General features: G+C 39.4%; 1 long non-coding RNA gene across 1 annotated transcript in view; it reads right to left on the bottom strand.

Moving 5' to 3' along the window:
* LOC129531789 (uncharacterized) overlaps positions 1-22383 on the bottom strand; it is a 282788-nt gene that overhangs the window by 63931 nt on the left and 196474 nt on the right. Inside the window, exon 3 of the long non-coding RNA XR_008677198.2 lies at positions 560-658. This is a non-coding gene — a long non-coding RNA (uncharacterized lncRNA). The remainder of the gene's footprint in view (positions 1-559; positions 659-22383) is intronic.

The raw sequence follows: 22383 nt of genomic DNA, 5'->3' as shown, positions 1-22383 counted from the left end.
ATACATATAACACACACACACACACAAAATGCAATCCAGACATGAGGAAATTTCTCAGAATGAGGCAGAGAGAGTTAAAAGGAAAAAAAGTAAAGACATTGGATAATAGACAGGCAAATGCCAAAATATATCTGACTATTCAAGAAACAGAGAATTAAAAAATGAGATGAAGCAAAAAATGTTGGATGTAGTTTTGATACTCATGTTTTCATTCAAATGATTTTCTTTATGATTTCTGCTTTAATCCAAGAGATTTTTTCAACTAAATTCAGACACAGAATTTTGAAAGTCATCTATTTATTATTTACTAGTTTTTTGTTGCTATTTTATCATGGTTTATTATTTGTTACTCATTGTAAAATTTTTTGTTATCGTTATTTTGGTTTTTATTTTCCCCCGATTTAAAGAAAGAGAGGAGTCCTCAGTATAAAAATTATACTTAATCCAACATGGTTACAAAATAAATCTAAATTACACAGTGCAAAGGTTTTTCCTTTGTTTGTTTGTTTTCGTTGTTGTTTTAAAGCTTTAGAAAGGAGCTGGGCTTGGTGGCACATACCTGTAGTCCCATCTACTTGGGAAGCTGAGGTGGGAGGACTACTTGAGCGCAGGAATTTGAAGCTGCAGTGAGCTATGGCCACAGAGCGAGACTTTATCTCTGAAAAGAAAAAGAAATAAAGAAAAGCTTTAAAAAGGGTAGAGAAAGAGATTGCTTACAAATGAAAACAATGCAACCAACAGCAGACTAGCGGACCTCACATCAGCAGCAAGGGATTTCAAAGGACAATGAAAAAATCACTTCAAAGTGCTGACGAAATATATCTTTTTTTTTTTCTTTTTTTTAGACAGTGCCTGGCTTTGTCGCCCAGGCTGGAGTACAGTGGTGTGATCTCGGCTCACTGCAAGCTCCGCCTCCCGGGTTCAGGCCATTCTCCTGCCTCAGCCTTCCCAGTAGCTGGGACTCCAGGCGCCCGCCACCACGCCCGGCTAATTTTTTTGTATTTTTAGTAGAGACGGGGTTTCACCGCGTTACCCAGGATGGTCTCGATCTCCTGACTTCATGATCCGCCCGCCTCGGCCTCCCAAAGTGCTGGGATTACAGGCATGAGCCACCGCGTCTGGCCAATATATCTTTACATAGAACTCTATACCAGTTAAACCATGATTCAAGAATGGAAGCAAAATAAAGACATTTTCAGGTATTGCCCACAGACCATGACTGAAAGACAGGCCTAATGCAGTTTATATTTCATCAAGTAGCAAATTGAGCCCCCAAGGAAGCACAGAGACACTAAACATAAAAGTGAGAAAAAAATTAGAAAATGACTCTCCCAATACCAAGTAGCCAAAATTATATCAGTGGTCAATATGTAGCATTTAATGCATTCATTGTCAAAAATAAATAAATTGGAATTTTTAAAAACCATGAAAGACTACTAAGGATAGTAGGACAAAGAAAATAATTAAGTTAACCATAACAGTGTATAAATTAGAAATAAAGAGTAGAACTAATAATACAATAGATGACACTTTGTAAATAACCAACAAATTATATATAAACTTTTTGAAAACTAGGCAAATATGACAGAATTACAACCAAAATGGGAAAACAAAACTCTATGTTACAAAGGATATTAGTTTTTTCTAATAAATATGAAATACTGATGAAGTGAACTGAAAACTCTTTTTGTTAGCAAACAAACTCAACTTGGAATGTAAAGCCTAAATAAAAAACAATCAAGGAAAAAGTGTTTAACTACCCCAAAACAGAAAAATAAACAATAACAACAAACTCTAGGCTTGAATTATTTTATTGGAGAAGTATTTCACATGTTTAGAGAGAAAGATTATTTCTCATGCTACAGAAGCTCTTCCAACAACACATGCCAAGGCTTTGTTCCAAAATAATATTTTCTCTCCATCACACTTCATATACTGGGAAAAGGCCTTGAGGTCCTCTCAACTTGTGGGGAAATTTTTATGTCTCTTGCAGAGTGAGACAGAAGCCATGCCCAGGACCTGGGCTGGAAGACACCTCTCCTTTTCCAAGTACGTTTGGGAAAACCACACAGGGTTTGTCTGCTCGAGTTTTCAATTTTGATTGTCCTTGAAAGGTCTTTGCCTGGTGCAATCACATTTCCCCAAACCTCTCTCAGTTACTGCCAGGCCAGCCCAACTCAGAACACCCTTTCTTTCTCCACATGGGGCTAATTTTATTCACAGGGGCTCTGTCCCACCAAGTGGGAGATAATAGAAGTTTGACCAGAGTGATTATTTAAAACAAAATCTAGGCTTCTGGTTCAAATAAAAAAAAAGAATTTACATTTATCTCTGCTCCATTTTGAAAATACATCTAAATGCAGTAAGAAGTACAAAACAAAAACAAGTACATAAATAACTGGGAAACGTTATCAGCCAACCAAAGATACTGTTCTTTTACATTTTCTGTTTCTTTCTTTGTACGGCAAAATAACACAAACCCATTATAGCTGGTAGAAGAAAGCAAGATACAGCAAAAAAGGAGATAACTTCCCTCTCTTCCCATTTCACTTTTCTTACAGATTTAAGGCAACAAATATCAATAGTCTGTTAGGGTCAGTGCTCACCCTTCCCTATGGCTGAGAAAGAACACAGCTAGACCACACATTCACAGATGAAAGCATTTGGTGTAGTCATTATGCTGTGTTTTATTTTTACAAAAATAATGAAAATACTAGATAACTTGCTTCTTTCATTAGCATTACAGGCATCCATTTAGGATGACAGGGTCTGAATCATTTTTTTGGATAGCTGCATAATGTTCTATATGATGGATATTACATGATTCTTGAAAGCACAACTACTGATGAGTGTTCATATTTCCAATATGTTGCTATTAAAAATAATGCTTCCAGGCCGCGCGCGGTGGTTCACACCTGTAATCCCAGCACTTTGTAAGGCCGAGGCGGGAGGATCACAAGGTCAGGAGATCGAGACCATCCTGGCTAACACAGTGAAACCCCATCTCTACTAAAAATACAAAAAATTAGCCGGGTGTGGTGGCGGGCACCTGTAGTCCCAGCTACTCGGGAGGCTGAGGCAGGAGAATGGCATGAACCCGGGAGGCGGAGTTTGCAGTGAGCCGAGATCATACCACTGCACTCCAGCCTGGGCAACAGAGCAAGACTCAGTCTCAAAAAAAAAATAATAATAATAATGCTTCCATTAACGTCCTTAAATATGATGCTCCTATTTTCATAGAAGATAGTCTCAAAGTGGGATTGCTGAATGAAAAGCATGTGATATTTTTTCTAATAAATAATTGTTTACTCATCACTCTACAAGATGTTATAGGAATTCACTTGCTGAGCAGGTGAAGCGGAAGTGCCACTTTCTTTTTAAATGTTATAACCTAAAAGGTAGTATTTGAAGGTGGTGAAGGAGTATGTCATACAACAGGGAACCTGAGATCTGCATAGATGTGCCCTTTTCAAATATACAAAACAGGCAGGTGACCTGCTGATTCAGTAGAAGGCAATAAACAATACATTCAATTAGGACGACATACATTTAATCACAATTGTCTAATGGTGTTTGAGGTTTCTTATTTAATCAGTAATGAGTCTACCTAGCAATTAATGTTTCTGGAATCGTGGCTGCCCTTACCAGCACAGTGCTGATTTTAAACTAATCTTTCTATATTATATAGTCTTTGTATTTCTGGAGTTAATAAAGGTGCTCTAATGAGTTGTATTTTTCAAAAAGTTATAACTACTGGGTATGATCACTTTAATTTTTAGAGTCTAATGGTGAAAAATATTATCTTATTGCTGCTTTAATTTGCCTTTCCCTCAATACTAGTGAGGGTTGGCATCATTCAATATGTGTATAGTCTGCTTGGATTAATCTTCTTTGACTTTCCTATTCACATCTGTCCATTTTTCTTTTGAGTTGTGTTTTTCTCTGATGGGCTTGAATACACTCTCAAGATTTTAGCAATATTAACTCTTTTCCTGTCTGAGAAGTCAGAAAAACTTCTACTTATGTATTATCTGTCTATTTTTTAAGCATACACATCTGTCAATAATATTTAGTTTACATATATATTGATATATTTGTGTGTATAGTTAATGCATATTGTTATATAACATAGTATATATATCCATCATTATACATATTTAACCTACTATGATTAGAAATATCTACTATTGTTTTTACCCCTGAGTTTCTTTCTTTCCTTCCGTAATGAGATATTTCCCCTAGCTTTTTCTAATGCATTTTTCTTTCTTCTTTTCCTATATATTTAATCAACATGGACTATGGATATATATATATATATAAAATATCATATATATATAATATCATATATAATATATATAAAATATCATATATATATGAGGTAAAGGACCTAAATTTGCTTTAATCTTGCCTGTATATCTGAATCATTTTTTAAATAAACACTCTTTATCCATTGAAACAAAATACCATATTAACTTCTCATTTTTACTTGAATCTATTTCAAAACCTTTAATTCTGTTCCACTGAATAAATGGGTCAAGAACACACTATTTTGTTTATAGGAAGTTTTTAAATTAAGTTTTACTATCCAGGAATTTTCTTATCATAATTTTCTTAGCTATTTTTACACATTGATTATTTCATAATGACTTTAAAAATATGTATCTAGTTTTAAAAGTTCATTAAGATTTTAATTATTTTGTATTAAGCATCAATTTTGTAAATACTGGTATTTGATACTATTATTTCTTATCTTTTTCTTCATAGATCTTCCTATTCTTGTTAAAATGAATCATAGATAATTAAACATTTTATTACTATTATGAATATAGTTTTCCTTTATTTCTAATGGGATGTTTCTATTATATTGAGAAGTTAATTTTGGAATAGAAGTTTCCAGGCCGCTTCCAACATGGCCGAATAGGAACAGCTCCAGTCTGCAGCTCCCAGTGAGATCGACACAGAAGACGAGAGATTTCTGCATTTCCAACTGAGGTACCTGGTTCGTCTCACTGGGACTGGTTGGACAGTGGGTGCAGCCCATGGAGGGTGAGCCAAAGCAGGGTGGGGCGTCACCTCATGCAGGAAGTGCAAGGGGTTGGGGGATTTCCCTTTCCTAGCCAAGGGAAGCTGTGACAGACTGTACCTGGAGGAACAGTATACTTCTCCCCAAATACTGCACTTTTCTCATTGTCTTTGCAACCAGCAGACAAGGAGATTCCCTCCCATGCCTGGCTCAGCAGGTCCCATGCCCATGGAGCCTTGCTCACTGCTAGCACAGCAGTCTGAGATCCAGCAGGGAGGCTGCAGCCTGGCGGGGGTGGGGCATCTGCCATTGCTGAGGCTTGAGTAGGTAAACAAAGCTGCAGGGAAGCTCGAACTGGGTGGAGCCCACCGCAGCTCAGCAAGGCCTACTGCCTCTCTAGACTCCACCTCTCTGGGCAGGGCATAGCTGAACAAAAGGCAGCAGACAACTTCTGCACACTTAAACATACCTGTCTGATAGCTCTGAAGAGAGCAGTGGTTCTCCCAGCACAGCGTTTGAGCTCTGAGAACAGACAGACTGCCTCCTCAAGTGGGTCCCTGACCCCCATATAGCATGACTGGGAGACACCTCCCAGTAGAGGCTGACAGACACCTCATACAGGTGGGTGCCCCTCTGGGATGAAACTTCCAGAGGTAAAATCAGGCAACAATATTTGCGGTTCTGAAATATTTGCTGTTCTGCAGCCTCTGCTGGTGATACCCAGGCAAACAGGGTCTGGTGTGGACCTCCAGAAAATTCCAACAGACCTGCAGCTGAGGGGCCTGTTAGAAGGAAAACTAACAAACAGAAAGGAATAGCATCAACATCAACAAAAAGGACATCCACACCAAACCCCATCTGTAAGTCACCAACATCAAAGACCAAAGGTAGATAAAAACCACAAAGATGGGGAAAAATCAGAGCAGAAAAGCTGAAAATTCTAAACACCATAGCACCTCTTCTCCTCCAAAGGAATGCAGCTCCTCTCCAGCAACAGAACAAAACTGGAGGGAGAATGAGTTTGACGAGTTGACAGAAGTAGGTTTCAGAAGATCAGTAAAAACAAACTTCTTCAAGCTAAAGGAGCTTGTTCTAACCCATCACAAGGAAGCTAAAAACCTTGAAAAAAGGTTAGACGAATGGCTAAGTAGAATAAACAGTGTAGAGAAGACCTTAAATGACTTGATGGAGCTGAAAATCATAGCACGAGAATTTCATGATGCAGGCACAAGCTTCAATAGCTGATTCGATCAAGAGGAAGAAAGGATATCTGTGATTGAAGATCAAATTAATGAAATAAAGTGAGAAGACAAGATTAGAGAAGAAAGAGTGAAAAAAAAAAAGCCTCCAAGAAATATGGGACTATGTGAAAAGATCAAATCTACATTTAATTGGGGTACCTAGAAGTGACGGGGAAAATGGAACCAAGTTAGAAAATACTCTTCAGGATATTATCCAGGAGAACTTCCACAACCTAGCAAGGCAGGCCAACAATCAAATTCAGGAAATACAGAGAACACCACAAAGATTCTTGAGAAGAGCAACCCCAAGACACATAATTGTCAGATTCACCAAAGTTGAAATGAAGGAAAAAATGTTAAGGACAGATAGGGAGAAAGGTTGGCTTACCCACAAAGGGAAGCCCATCAGACTAACAGTGGATCTCTCAGCAGAAACCCTACAAGCCAGAAGAGAGAGGGGGCCAAAATTCAACACTCTTAAGGAAAAGAATTTTCAAACCATAATTTCATATCCAGCCAAACTAAGCTTCATAAGTGAAGGAAAAATAAAATCCTTTACTGACAAGCAAATGCTGAGAGATTTTGTCACCACCAGGCCTGCCTTACAAGAGCTCCTGAAGGAAGCACTAAACATGGAAAGGAACAACCGGTGCCAGCCACTGCAAAAACATGCCAAATTATAAAGACCATTGATGCTATAAAGAAACTGCATCAATCAATGGGCAAAATAATCAGCTAACATCATAATGACAGGATCAAATTCACACATGACAATATTAACCTTAAATGTAAATGGGCTAAATGCCCAAATTAAAAGACCCAGACTGGCAAATTGGATAAAGAGTCAAGACCCATCAGTGTGCTGTAATCCGGAGACCCATCTCACATGCAGAGACACACATAGGCTCAAAATAAAGGGATGGAGGAAGATCTACCAAGCAAAAGGAAAGCAAAAAAAAAAAAAAAAAAAGCAGGGGTTGCAATCCTAGTCGCTGATAAAACAGAATTTAAACCAACAAAGATCAAAAGAGACAAGGAAGGTCATTAAATAATGGCAAAAAGATCAATTCAATAAGAAGAGCTAACTATCCTAAACATATATACACCCAATACAGGAGTACCCTGATTCAAAAAGCAAGTGCTTAGAGACCTACAAAGAGACTTAGATTCCCACACAATAATAATGGGAGACTCTAACACCCACTGTCAATATTAGACAGATCAACAAGACAGAAGGTTAACAAGGATATCCAGGACTTGAACTCAGCTCTGCACCGAGCTGACCTAATAGACATCTACAGAACTCTCCACCCCAAATCAACAGAATATACATTCTTTTCAGCACCTCATCACACTTATCCTAAAATTGACCACATAATTGGAAGAAAAGCACTCCTCAGCAAATGTAAAAGAACAGACATCACAACAAACTGTCTCTCAGACCACAGTGCAATCAAATTAGAACTCAGGATTAAGAAACTCACTCAAAACCACACAACTACATGGAAACTGAACAACCTGCTCCTGAATGACTACTGGGTAAATAACGAAATGAAGGCAGAAATAAAGATGTTCTTTGAAACCAATGAGAACAAAGACACAACATACCAAAATCTCTGGGACACATTTAAAGCAGTGTGTAGAGGAAAATTTATAGCACTAAATGCCCACAAGAGAAAGCAGGAAAGATATAAAATCAACACCCTAACATCACAATTAAAAGAACTAGAGAAGCAAGAGCAAACAAATTCAAAAGCTGGCAGAAGGCAAGAAATAACTAAGATTAGAGCAGAATTGAAGGAGATAGAGACACAAAAAACCCTTCAAAAAAATCAGTGATTCCAGGAGCTGGTTTTTTGAAAAGATCAACAAAATAGATAGACTGCTAGCAAGACTAATAAACAAGAAAAGAGAGAAGAATCAAACAGACAGCAATAAAAAATGATAAAGAGGATATCACTACCGATCCCACAGAAATACAAACTACCATCAGAGAATATGATAAACACCTCTATACAAATAAACTAGACAATCTAGAAGAAATGGATAAATTCCTGGACATATACACCCTCCCAAGACTAAACCAGGAAGAAGTTGAATCTCTGAATAGACCAATAACAGGTTATGAAATTGAGGCAATAATTAAAGCCTACCAACAAAACAAGTCCAGGACCAGACGGATTCACAGCCGAATTCTACCAGAGGTACAAAGAGAAGCTAGTACCATTCCATCTGAAACTATTCCAATCAACAGAAAAAGAAGGAATCCTCCCTAACTCATTTTAAGAGGCCAGCATTATCCTGATACCAAAGCCTGGCAGAGACACAACAAAAAAAAGAGACTGATGAACATCAGTGCGAAAATCCACAATAAAATACTGGCAAACCAAATCCAGCAGCACATCAAAAAGCTTATCCACCACGATCAAGTCGGCTTCATCCCTGAGATGCAAGGCTGGTTCAACATACGCAAATCAATAAATGTAATCCATCCCATAAACAGAACCAACCACCAACGACAAAAACCACACGATTATCTCAATAGATGCAGAAAAGGTATTGATAGAAGGTATCTCAAAATAATAAGAGCTATTTATGACAAACCCACAGCCAATATCATACTGAATGGGCAAAAGCTGGAAGCATTCCCTTTGAAAACCTGCACAAGAGAAGGATGCCCTCTCTCACCACTCCTATTCAACATAGTGTTGGAAGTTCTGGCCAGGGTAATCTGGCAAAAGAAAGAAATAAAGGGTATTCAATTAGGAAAAGAGGAAGTCAAATTGTCTCTGTTGGCAGAGGACATGATTGTATATTTAGAAAACCCCATTGTCTCAACCCCAAATCTCCTTAAGCTTATAAGCAGCTTCAGCAAAGTCTCAATACAAAATCAATGTGCAAAAATCACAAGCATTCCTATACACCAATAACAGACAAACAGAGAGCCAAATCATGAGTGAACTCCCATTCACAATTGCTACAAAGAGAATAAAATACCTAGAAATCCAACTTACAAGGGAAATGAAGGACCTCTTAAAGGAGAACTACAAACTGCTGCTCAATGAAATAAAAGAGGACACAAACAAATGGAAGAACATTCCATGCTCATAGATAGGAAGAATCAATATCATGAAAATAGCCATACTGCCCAAGATAATTTATAGATTCAATGCTATCCCCATCAAGCTACCAATGACTTTCTTCACAGAATTGGAAAAACTACATTAAACTTCATATGGAACCAAAAAATAGCCCACATAGCCATGACAATCCTAAGCCAAAAGAACAAAGCTGGAGGCATCATGCTACCAGACTTCAAACTTTTTTTTTTGTCAATTTTTATCACTTGTTACTAAATAAAATTTTTGTCAAACTTTGTTACTACAAGGCTACAGTAACCAAGACAGCATGGTACTGGTACCAAAACAGATATATAGACCCATGGAAGAGAACAGAGGCCTCAGAAATAACACCACACATCTACAACCATCAGATCTTTGACAAACCTGACAAAAATAAGCAATAGGGAAAGGATCCCCTATTTAATAAATGGTGCTGGGAAAACCGGCCAGCCATATGTAGAAAGCTGAAACTGGATCCCTTCCTTATACCATATACAACAATTAACTCAAGACCCAAAACCATAAAAACCCTAGAAGAAAACCTAGGCAATACCATTCAGGACATAGGCATGGGTGAAGACTTCATGACTAAAACACAAAAAGCAATGGCAACAAAAGCCAAAATTGACAAATGAGATCTAATTAAACTGAAGAGCTTCTGCACAGCAAAAGAAACTACCATCAGAGTGAACAGGCAACCTACAGAATGGGAGAAAATTTTTGCAATCTACCCATCTGACAAAGGGCTAATATACAGAATATACAAAGAACTTAAACAAATTTACAAGAAAAAAACAACTCCATCAAAAAGTGGGCAAAGGATATGAACAGACACTTCTCAAAAGAAGACATTTATGCAGCCAACAGACACATGAAAAAATGCTCATCATCACTCGTACATCAGAGAATTACAAATCAAAACCACAATGAGATACCATCTCATGCCAGTTAAAATGGCAATTATTAAAAAGTCAGGAAACAACAGATGCTGGAGAGGGTGTGGAGAAATACGAACACCTTTACAGTGTTTGTGGGAGTGTAAATTACTTCAACCATTGTAGAAGACAGTATGGCGACTCCTCAAGGATCTAGAACTAGAAATACCATTTGACCCAGTGATCCCATTACTCGGTATATACCCAAAGGATTATGAATTATGCTACTATAAAGACACATGCACACGTAAGTTTATTGCAGCACTATTCACAATAGCAAAGACTTGGAACCAACCCAAATGTCCATCAATGATAGACTGGATTAAGAAAATGTGGCACATATACCCCATGGAATACTATGCAGCCATAAAAAAGGATGAGTTTATGTCCTTTGCAGGGACACGGATGAAGCTGGAAACCATCATTCTCAGCAAACTATCACAAGAACCGAAAACCAAACACTGCGTGTTCTCACTCATAGGTGGGAGTTGAACAATGAGAACACATGGACACAGGAAGGGGAACATCACACACCAGGGCCTGTTGGGGGGTGGGGTGCTGGGGGAAGGATAGCATTAGGACAAATATCTCATGTGAATGACGAGTTGATGGGTGCAGCAAACTAACATGGCACATGCATAGCTATGTAACAAACCTGCATGTTGTGCACATGTACCCTACAACTTAAAGTTTAAAAAAAAAGTTAATTTTGTATAGGTATACATTAATTAGGCATGTGTGTGGTATAGAGTTGTTAAAAAAATTCAAATATAATTTACACAACATAACATTTGTTTTCATATGTTTTAAGATGTCCAAATAAGCTGGGCACGGTGGCTCACGCCTGTAATCCTAGCACTTTGAAGTCCGAAGTGCACAGATCACCTGAGTTCAGGAGTTTGAGACCAGCCTGGCCAACATGGTGAAACCTCATCTCTACTAAAAATACAAAATTAGCTGGACGTGGTGGCATGCCCCTGTAATTCCAGCTACTCCGAAGGCTGAGGCAGGAGAATGGCTTGAATCCAGGAGGCGGAGGTTGCAGTGAGCCGAGATCGCACCACTGCACACTCCAGCCTGGGCAAGAGAGCGAGAATTTGTCTAAAAAACAAACAAACAAACAAAAAAACAAAAACACACACACACATACACACAGAGGATGTACAAATAGTTAAGTGCTTTTAGTATATTCGCTACGTTGTGCAACCATCAACACTATCTAATTCCAGGATGTTTCCTTCATTCTGAAAAGAAACCTGTATTTATTGTCAGTCAGAACAATTCCTCTCAACCCCAACCTCTCTTAGTCACTGATCTACATTCTTTCTGTATGGATTTGACTGATCTAGACATTTCATATAAACAGAATTGTACTATACATGGCCTGTTGTGACTGGATTATTTCACCTAGCATGATGTTTTCAAGGTTCTTTTATGTCGCAGTATGTTATACTGCTTCATTCTTTAAGACAGAATAATTGTATGTACATACCACATTTTGTCTACGTATCAGTTGATGGACCTTTGGATTGTGTATGTTTAGTATTAAGTGTCAACTTGATTGGATTGAAGGATTCAAAGTATTGTTCCTGGGTGTGTCTGTGAGGGTGTTGCCAAAGGAGATTAATAATTGTGTCAATGGACTGGGAGAGGCAGACCCACCTTCAGTGTGGGTGGGCACCATCCAATCAACTGCCAGTGCGGCTAGAGTAAAGCAGGAAGAAGGCGGCGGAAGAAGGTGGAAGAAGGTGGGAGAGGCCAATTTGCTAAGTCTTCCAGCCTTCATCTTTCTCCTGTGCTGCATGCTTCCTGCCCACGAACATCAGACTCCAAGTTCTTCAGCTTTTGGACTCTTGGACTTTACACCAGTGGTTTGCCACGGGCTCTCAGGCCTTCAGCCACAGACTGAAAGCTGCAATGTCGGCTTCCCTGCTTTCGAGGTTTTGGGACTCAGACTGGCTTCCTTGTTCCTTACCTTGTAGATGGCATATTTTGAGAGTTCACCTTGTGATCGTGTGAGTGAATATTTCCTAATAAACTCCCCTTCATATATGCATATATCCTATTAGTTCTGTCCCTCTAGAGAACCCTGACTAATACAGATTGTCTTTACTTTGGGCTATTATGAATAGTGTTGCTGTGGATATGCATGTACAAGTGGAATTGCTGGGTCATATGACAATCCTTTGTTTAACTTTTTAAGTAACTGCTAAACTGTTTTCCTGGGGTATGGAACTTTAAGATGGGCTTCATGGTCCCTGTCTCCTGGTATTCATGTAACCCCCTCTCCTTGAGTATAGGCAGAAACTGTGACCTGCTTCTGACCAATTGCAAAGGCAATGAAGTGTCTGTCACTCTCTTCAGCATGTGAGATAACATAAAACTGTGTCTAACTAGTCAATTCACTCTAGACATTCTCTCTCTCTCTCTCTCTCTCTCCATTGCTTATTTTGAAGTAGCAAGCTGCCATAGTCAATAACTACAAGGAAATACATTCTGGCAACTACCTGAGTGATCTTGGAAGCAGTTTCTTCCACTGTTGAGCCTATAGATAGGACACAGCTTGACTAACACCTGGAATGTAGTCTCATGAGACCCTCAGCAGAGGATTGAATAAGCTATATCAGTACTCTGATCCACAGAAACTGTGAGATAATAACCACATATCAAGTCTCCAAATTTGTATAATTTGTTACCCAGCATAGAAAACTAATGTAGCATGCTAGCAATTGTTTTTATTCAAATAGTATTTTCTGACACAGGTGATTTCATATTCTTTGATTTTTTTCTTTAGCATTTATATAAATGATTTTATATTATGGTCTTATGAAGGCTGAAATTGTCTCCAAAGCTGCATTTCTTATGAGAAATATAGCTGCCATCTGCATTTTGTTCTTAATTTTATGGAAAATGGCTTTAACATTTCAATATTTGATATGTTATAACTAACTATATATAACTATTAACAAATTTCATCTATAACTAATCTTCATCTTCTATTTCCACTTTTGTTAGGGTTCTTGTTAGGAATTGCTGGTCCCCCTAAATCTTAACAATGACATGTCTGTACCTATCTACATGATCGCCTGCAGTTTTTTTCTTCTGATTTGTTTGCACAAAGAATTATGCAGGTAGGTGTCTTGATGATGAATATTTATACATTTTTTAAGATGAACTCCACTTTGACATGGTGCAAAATGCTTTCGATTCACAGCTGCCATTTTTTTTTTCCTGGAACTCATCAAAATCTGGACAGAGATTTAAATGATGGAAACTTGAGCATGCCTTCCTGATTTCCTTTCTCTCCCACCATCCTCTCTGGAAGGTGTAAAGATGACTGAAGCTAGAGGTTGTCAATTCTCCTAGAATATGACCAGGCCAAATGGGTCCTATTGCCTCTGCACTGACTGTATTAGGCTGAGACTAGCTGCGGAGAGGCCTTCAGTTAGTGCCCCAGCAGCAGAGTCAGGTTGTCTGGCATGCTCACAGCTGGCTCACGGGAGGAGACATGGCTGTGCCTTCCACCCTTCTCTTGCTCCCCACTCTTTCACAGACCTTCAAACCTGATGGTGCCTTTGCTGAAATTAATTATAGAGAAAAATGAGCAAGCAAAAAAAAATTATAACAACATATTTAAGGATTTTCAGGGAGAAGGATGTGCCTTTAGAAGAGATGACTTCTATTGACATTGAATAGATGCAAGAGTTCAAAAAGAACTTTAAAAATAAGATATACTCTGAAAGCAAGTCATTTAGAGACCAAGCAAAAAGACTTTCTAGAAATAAAAATATATGATTTATAAATTTTAATAAACTGAAAAGGGTATAGGTGTAGCTAAATACCAATTTAGATCTTAAAAATCCAATGGACAAATGAGTTTGCAACACAGAACAAACACACAGAGTTTGAATCCCTAATTCAGTGTGCTAAGAACTAAGCCTCTTCATTTTATTGTTGTCCGCAAACTTGAATCAACAGTGACTAAACTTCACAATCCCATGTTATGATTCAAAAAATGTCAAACCCCAAGTAAAATTCTTGAGGTAAATTCCAGCTTCAGATGCCTAATGAGGTATTCATAAATTAAATATCTTAATCAAATATTTTATTTTATGATCCCCTCAGTGTGATACAAAGGAACCCCCAAAAAAATTGAACTATGAATTCATAGTTTGTTATTGTTAGTATTGGTGGTGGTGGGGGTGGTGTGTGTGCTTCCCCGTATTTTAGATGTCTCCTGTCTCAGAGAAACGACAACTGTCTTCTCCAAAGACTGTTTAAGCACAAACAGGACATTTTGCTCATTCATTGTTGTTTGTCACACAAAGAAGTTGCTTTTGTATTTTGTGATACTGCACTATTAAGGCTGAATTTCTTTTCAAATAAAAATCTGACTCAAGGGAGTGAACAGCTCCATGCTCTAAGCAGGGTTAACCACTGTTTTCAAAAGCTCTGGCAGGGAGATGGAAGCTTGGAGGTAAATTGAAAGATATAGTTTACCAAATGCTTGGGGCAAACCTCACTGAGAAGGACATAAATGGATGGTAGCTCCAGGAGTTGTAAGCAGAAGAGGCAGTAGTGACATTGGGGTTGGTCTTTTCACTGCATCAAAGTGCACCCATCTCTCTCCAGTAAGTCTGGGATACAGCTGGCCAGAGGCACATTAAGATCACTTGCAAAAGCAGAAAAACAGGAACTGAAAACCAAGTTCAACAAAAGAGGGAGAAATAAATGAAGGAACCAGGACTGAGTACCACGTTTAGCTCTGAGATTTACTGGAAGGTAACCTCAGAAAGAAATGAAACGTGGTAAATTACTTAGTCCTTATTATCAAAAAGGATGAGGTCAACCTAGGTCTTTCTTGGCATTACCTATACTATAAATTTCTCAAATGAGACTTTACACAGGGGGCAATGAGCAATAAGCCTATCAGCACACAAAAGTACATTATTAAAGTGGTGCTTCTGAAGTGCTATAATCATCATCTTCACCAGGGCTTTGTAAATTATTTCTTTCCATAGGATTAAAAACTTCAATGAACAATATCTCCCTTCTGTTTTGGCTTTAGAAATCAGGTTGTTATTGGTGGAACTGTACCCCTCCCACACCCCCAATTCACATGGTGATGTTCTAACGCGCAGTACCTCACAATGTGACCTTATTTGGAGATAGATAGGCATTTTTTAGAGGTAATCAAGTAAAAATGAGATCATTAGGAAGGCCTAACCCAAGATGACAGTGTCCTCTATGAGAAGGAGGAATTTGGACATAGATGGACATAGACACACACAAGGCGAACATCATGTGAAGATGAAGCCAGAGACCAGGATGCTGCTTCAACATGCCAAAGAACACCAGAGACTTCCAGAAAACCACCAGGAATTCAGTGAAAGGGATGAAACAGCTGCTCCCTCACAGCCCCTCAAAGGAACCATCCCTGCCAACATGTAGATCTCAGACTTCCAGCTTCCAGAGCTGTTGGATGATAAATGTGCGTTACTTAAGCCACTCAGTTTGTGGTACTTTGTTACGGCAGCCTAAGAAACTAATACTCAGGTTTTTATAATGTCGGGTTGAGCCATCCTCCACATCCACTTTCTCTGGCAGTGACCATTTCTGATCAGGGACTGAATAGAAGATTCTAGTTATTTAATTACAAACAAAATAATTGAGAGAAGAATGCAGTCATGATAATTCCAAGAACAGCCCATGACCTGGAGCCCAGTGCCCAGCTTCCACAGCAGTGATGTGTTCACATCAGGCCAGATTCTTCCATAAAAAGTTCACATTTCTATAATAAAAAGTTCACATGTTTTCTTTGGTCTTGTCCTATTTTATATTGGTTCCCCTTTATGACAAGAGTCTAGAGACCAGAAAGAACTGGTCCAGGACCAAATTAAATAAAGCTTGAAATCTCTGTCACTTACCTGATCCCTAATTATGGGTAGAGAAGCCCTACACACAAGCTTTTTCCAGCTCAGGTAATATTGCTGTATGGCCCCAGCAACTTTTTTTATGACTTGGCTAAATTTTGCCAAGTATTTGCTTGGTGTCACATTTATGAGCTTACTTAAGAATCTTTTGTGCAAACTTTTCGAAGGCTTACTTGAGGGACTAGCTCCAGAACCAGATTCCTGGGGCCCACTACACAGTGTTTGAATAAGGCCAAAAGGTAAAATGTGTCTCCTAGTTGTTTTCTTGTATCTTCCCTCCCTCTCCTCCCCCTGCAGAGATGTCTTCTTTCCTCCTTTCGTACTGGTCTTCTGACAAACAAGTTAGCTAATTACCAATAAGCAAAATTCCCTTGAATATCTGCCATTGTTCAGTGTTTTCCTGGGCAGGGGGTCTGATCTCTATGGAGAGGCTTTAAGTTTTAGAACATGTACAAAGCTTCTGCGCCTTGTGGTGGTGATGGTGGTGGTGGCATGTGTGTGTGTTTCTGAGAGAGAACTACTCCTCTGGCCACCTATTTAGTGAGTGAAAATATCTCAGCCTTGCAAGCAACTGCCTAGAATGTTTGATTCAACCTCTACTCCAATACTTTCTATCCCAATGAAAATTATAGCTATAACATCTTTGCCAGCTGATTGTACAGCTCTCATCAAACCATTCCTGTGTTAAAGTGGGCCCTGCCTTTCATGTAGCCCATAAAATTGCACCTCATTCTCACTGTTGGACGTTCTTTCATGAATCTAGCTAAAACTACCTGCTTGCCTCCTGGAATCTCACTTATACGGGCATGCATTTACACAAAGTGAATGAGAAGGCCAAATTAACTGTTACTCATTCAGACATAAAATCTTCCTGATTCTTCACTTAGCTGCAAGGGCTATCTTGGTCAAAATACCCTCAATTATCTGTATAATTTGTGTCCAGATTCCATCTTCTCCTTTATTCTATACATCACAGAATCTCATCTCACTGACTTCTCAAGAGGGTGGCCCAGGCCCGGACTGGACTAGGTAACTTCTACCAAGTTATATGGCTGTGAATGTTAGAGTCAGAGGAAATTTTAAAAATCTATCATCTCCATGATGCAAAATATAAACATGGCCTGTGAATCTCAGAAGTTGTAGAGATGATGCCTACGTGCAAGGCTTTGGAAGACAAATATCAGGATTAGCAAGAATAAAGGCATGCCACACAGGAGAAGAAAAAAATCTAGCCAGGAAGACTGACTCCCATGGCATCCTCTACACGGGGAAAGGAGCCTTCAGAGACTGACATTTTGGTGCATCAGGAGGCATTTCTGCTTCCACATGAGATTTACTGACTATAAAAATGATTGGATTCTGTGTTCTATAATTTAAAATTATGATCCTGTAACATTATAAGAAAGTGTCTGGTAAGAGATGTCTGCTCTTCAAACATGTCAGATATGCTGCAGATGGCTGAGATAGGAATTGGAGGTGGGGTCGTAACAGAAAGGTGGTGTTGCACGATGCCTCCTCCAGAAGTGTTGCATAGGCCTGCTGACCCAGGGAGAGGTTACGCAAACATCTGGCCTTGGGTCAGAGAGGGCTCTGCAAGCTCCAGTTATCCACTTCAGTCACTGTTTTACATAATCCCATCATTTTGTAAATCATTTCATTGATACCAGCACTTTCACAGAATTGTTTTATTTGAACAACTCAGAGGAAGGCCACAGCAGAGGGTCCCAAGTTTTTGATAGATGAGAAAATTGAGAAGTTTAGTGATTCCTCCAAAGCCACCTAAGAAGTTTGCAGCAGAGGTAAGTCTTTTACTCCTGATCCTTTATCTTTCTGTTCTTGCTTACACAGGTGAAGGAGGTAGGTTAATCCCCTGGATTATCCTGGTATTGTCCCACTTACCCCTTTTGCTCAGTGTCATGTGGCTGTAGACCACATCCAGGAGAAGTGACCTGCCATCCCACCTCACAGGCAACTTCACCTCCTCAGCACCATCTTAGACCTTTTGAAAGACTGAACTGGAGTTCTAAACATTCGTTAATTTAGTTGGAATATTTTTGTTTTCTCCTCAAGAGAGTGAAAAATGGCCATTGTGAGAGAATAATGTCAAATATTCCTACAAGGGCAAAGGCAGAGTCCAGAATCAGAGCTGAATCCTCCTTGTTCCATTTTTATGTGTGAATTCTTAAACCACACAGATTACATTACAAGTTGGGAATGCCTCCACCTGACTAAATATATATGTGTACACATTGGCATCCATCTCCATTAACACAATATTAGCCATTACGGGAGCATTACAACATCATCCTCCTCACAAATGTGACACAGAACAGAGTGTCACAGACACCTCAATGCACTGGACGCTTAAGTCAAATGGAAAGTTAAAAACACCTTCTGTAAGCAGCCACTGGCATTACTTCATATTTATGTTAGTTTTGCTAATCTAAGCGAGTGAACTTTTTCCCTAAGAGAATGTAATAGGAATATTTTATTTGAAAATTTTATGTAGTAAGCAGCTGTCTAAAGTCTTAATTTCTGTTTTCAGTAGGGTAAGTGGCAAATGCAACCAGGAAGAAAAAAATAGCAGTTTCCCAAGTGCTAGTAAGCGCAGCAGGCAGTGGAAAATCCATGCAAAGTCTTTCCAGGAAACCATTCCTACGGATCATGGGGGAAATACTTAAATGCTGGTGTAGAAAAATATATCCATACATTTCTTAATGAGGTTGAGCAAAAGAGTTGGAAAAGCCCCCAGCAATCAGGGAACAGAGGTAGAGAGAGGGAAAGTAGCTTGAAAAAGTCATTAGCAGGAGAAGGATCGCCACAATCAAGGACCTTGGCCCTGGCTCCAGGGGACTGTTTGCAGGAATTGCCTACTTTGTGCTGACATCTGGGGTGCACTGCAGGAGGAGAATGCCATTACACCCCCTGCTATTGCTCCAGCCACAGAAATGGCCATGTGCTGCATGGTGACCTACTACATCCTGTAGTTCCTTTCACTAATACTTGCCTGATCAATTACATAGCAGATATAGGGTCATGTCACAGGTTCTGTCTTTTTCTGCCATAGAAATTCAAACAGGACCCTAGCATAGTATTTATCTATATCTTGCATGAATTAAATGAGTTGAGCTGATACAATGAAAAGAGAAGGAATGTGAGGGGTAATCAGTCCTGGATTCCTGTCCTTGTTTAGGTTCAACTTTGGAAAAATTACCCAATCCCTGAGCCTCTTAAACCAGGAAAATATGTTTATCATAATTTTTCATGAAAATTACATGATATAATATATAAAACATACCTATCCTGAGGGAGTTAGGAAGTGGGTGTCAGTAGTAATTACATATTGGGAGTCAAGATACAATCTTAATGCATTCTATTGATGATAGCAACAAGCAATAATCTCATTGGTTGCTATGTTCTGAGGCAGCCTGCATCTTGAATTAGAAGAAGGTCATGGCCCCAGGAACAGAGTATAGACCTTAAAAAGAAATACATGCACAAAACACCATTTCTGAAGATAATCCCAGGGACCCAGAGCTAGAAATTCCAGATATTTCTTCCTCAGTGGTGCCTAATCCACCTGGCCTCACCCATCATACCATGCACCTATTCTTCACTACAGCCACCTCTATCTTGGGCTCCATGTTCCCCACCTTAGCTCCTGGTATAGGTGCCTTTGTTTAAACACCAGCACATAATATAGAACTTGACCTACTGGTATTCATTAAACTGGTGTAAAATGAGTGAACTAAGTGACCAGTTTTGAATCTGCTTTTCATGACAACACTCCAGCATGTTCTTTGATTTGAAATTGAAACTCTTGAAGATGGGAGAAAAGAAGGAAAGCAAGTTCAGGGCTTTTATCTCCCTGACTTCCTTCTTTCAGGGCTGCCTTAGGCTGCTTGGGTCCCTCACCAAAGACCAGTGCTCCTTGCAGTGGGCCCCTCAATACAACACACTCCTCCCAAGTTCCATTAACTGCTCCCTCCGTTTGTCAATTGAGGAGTAGGGGTGGCCACAACCCTGCTGTTACTAGCCTCTTGTGCATAGCCTCTTGTGTTTTTCTTACCTAGAATGGCCACTCACCCTACTTTTCGCAGAAATGGAGTGTTGTGAAATCCTCTCATTCAGATGAGAGGGCTCTCAGTACTAAAACAGTCTTGGGCAAACTGGATGGTGAGTCACCCTACCTACGTCCTGCACACACCTTTGTAAATAGCTCCTTTACTAAACCTTCCTTTTATCACTCTGGTTGAAAAGAGTCATCCATTTTCTTTTTTGGGACCTTGAATAATTCATTATCAAAAATAACACCCTATTTTGTCTTCAGCAAGAATTGTTGATGTGAGGCTACCTATGAACATATTCCCTCCTCTGGGGAGAAAGCCCACCTACAATTGGAGACAGTAAGGCCAGTACACCAGGGGCAGCAGAGATGAGAGAGAGCAGTGGAGGAAATCCCTGTCTCCTCAGGACCCAGAGTCCAGCCCAGGGATGCTGGCTCCTGAGTGCTTCTTTTTTCTGCAAGGCAGTCATGTCTTTCCCAGCCATACCAGCCAACAAATTCCTAACTTGTAAAAAAAGGACCACTGTCCCTTCAACCAGTTTTGCCTGAGACAGTTCTGTGTACTTCTGTGTGTAGGCCAGGAATGAGAGACCAAAGTGAAGTCTCCCAAAGCATCTCCCTAGCCTAAGTCAGGATGAGAGAAGAGTACATCAGTGGTAAAATATGGCAGCCTTTTAAAAATGTTTTTCAAAACACAACAACACATGCTGGCAAGGCTGCAAGAGAAAAGGGAAAGCTTATACAATTTTGGTGAAAATGTAAATTAGCTCAGTCACTGTGGAAAGCAGCTTGAAGATTTCTCAAAGAACTCGAAACAGAACTACCATTTGAATGAGAAATCCCATCACTGGGTATATATTCAAAAGAAAATATATCATTCTACCAAAAATACACATGCACTCACATGTTCATCACAGCACTATTCACAATAACAAAGACATGGAATCAACCTGTGTGTTCATCAATGGTGGGCTGGATGAAGAAAATGTGGTACATTTACATGATGAAATACTATGTAGTCATGAAAAAGAATAAATACATGTCCTTTGCAGCAATATGGATACACCTGGGGGCCATTATCCTTGGTGAATTAATGCAGGAACAGAAAACCAAATACCACATGTTCTTACTTTAAGCGGGAGCTAAACAATGGATATTCATGGCATAAAGATGGAAACAGTAGACACTGGGGACTACTAGAGGGTGGAGAAAGGGATGAGGCAAGGGTTGAAAAACTAATTATTGGGTACGAAGCTCAGTACTTGGTTAATGTGATCAATTATACCCTAAACCTCAGCATCCTACAATATACCCAAGAAACCAACCTGCACATGTATCCCCTGAATCTAAAATAGAATCTAAAATTATTTTTAAATGTTTTTCAATAACTATTAATTGAACACATAATGTCAATTGCTCTGCTTAGTTCTTAACAGAGATTACCTGATTTAGTCTTCATTACACTCCCTGGGCGGGTTATTATTTACATTTTATAGAGGAAGAAATGGAAGCCCAGACGAGTTGATTCACCTGCGTAGTCATATCCCTTGGAAGAGGCAGAGCCAGGATTTGAACCCATCCTATTAAGCATTGTGTTACCTTGTCTGCCTATGGCTCTCCCCAGGACAGCCCTGGTTGGATGTAGCTATTGCATCTGTCATCACAGGAATGGAGAGCCCTTCAGGAACTCACAGGGTACAGCTCGGGACATTAGGCAGCCCTGCTTCATCCTAATTTCCTTTCCTAGTTCTCGGCAAGAAGGCCTAGAAAATAGTTCATGCTTCAATCTTGTAACTTAAAACTCTGACAACAAACTGCACAAGATCTAGTGCTGTACAGACTCCAACTTAGAGTATGCTTTTACTTCTCACTTCTAGATGTTTACACACTCATCAAGGCCATTACCCATCTGTGTCTGTTAGTAACACATGTCCTCAAACTTGCAAAAATTTCTCAATGCAGAGCTACCCTTGGGATGCTGAAAGATCTCAACACAGCCCCTATCCCATGCTCTTTTGTTCTTCAGTGGACACCTTTGCCCTCCCTCTCCATCTTTGCTGTAA

This window comes from Gorilla gorilla, chromosome 12, assembly GCF_029281585.2.
Source record: "Gorilla gorilla gorilla isolate KB3781 chromosome 12, NHGRI_mGorGor1-v2.1_pri, whole genome shotgun sequence".
In the NCBI taxonomy this organism is placed as follows: domain Eukaryota; kingdom Metazoa; phylum Chordata; class Mammalia; order Primates; family Hominidae; genus Gorilla; species Gorilla gorilla.
The sequence above is the reverse complement of the archived record's forward strand: the minus strand, read 5'-3'. Positions and strand labels throughout refer to the sequence as shown.